Genomic DNA, 863 nt, shown 5'->3' with positions numbered 1-863 from the left:
TCTCTCTTTCTCCTCCTGGACTTCAGTGGACTTCAGCCCCTGCACTAAGCCTCTCTAACCCCTGCTGCCATGGTGCGTGTGTGTGTGTGTGTGTGTGAGTGTGTGTGCATGTGTGTGTGAGTGTGCGCGTGTGTGCGTGCAAGGGAAACAATCAGACATTGTGTCACCATCTCCCCTGTTCAATAAAACCACTGTCATTTGCAACCCCGATTTGGGTCATGTTTTACTAAATCTCAGTCCCTTCCTTATCTTAAATTCCAGCCTCATTCTCTCTCTTTCTCAGCTCTAGTCCCCACCCTCTCTGCTAGTTTCCCCATCTCCTCCCAATTCCATCTGCCCTTTTCTGCGACCTCTCAGCCTTCCCTGCTCCTACTGCCTTTTCCCTGTGCCTCTCTGCTGCCTTTCTCTGCTTTCCTGCTGCCCTGCCACCTGCTGCTTTTCCTGTAATTTTCTGCTGTCCCTCCCTCTGTTTTCAGGCTTCCCCTTCACCTTCTGTAATCTCCCCCTTCCCTGCAGCTTCCCACCTCCTATTAGTTGTCCAGTTTTCTCCAGCTTCCAGCACCTACTGCCGCTCCCTACAACTTCTCTAGCTGCTCCAGAGCCATCCTCTGGCTCCCTACATCCAGAGACCCTCTTTAACACCCATACTTTCCCTTAGTCCCATTTTTCCCTGTCTCTACCTAACTTTTCAGCTTCCCTGTAGCTGTGCTGGCATTGCTTCCCTGTTCTGCAGGCTTTGGATATGTTTTAATCAATTAAACCTAAAGTTACTTCTTCAGCCCAGGCTCCTGTAGTTTCATAGTTTCATAGTTTCCAGGGTCCGAAGGGACCTGAGCAGATCATCAGGTCTGACCCCCTGCCAT

The sequence above is a fragment of the Gavialis gangeticus genome, unplaced genomic scaffold (genome assembly GCF_001723915.1).
Source record: "Gavialis gangeticus isolate Ggan-Ray unplaced genomic scaffold, GavGan_comp1, whole genome shotgun sequence".
NCBI lineage: Eukaryota > Metazoa > Chordata > Crocodylia > Gavialidae > Gavialis > Gavialis gangeticus.
The sequence above is the reverse complement of the archived record's forward strand: the minus strand, read 5'-3'. Positions refer to the sequence as shown.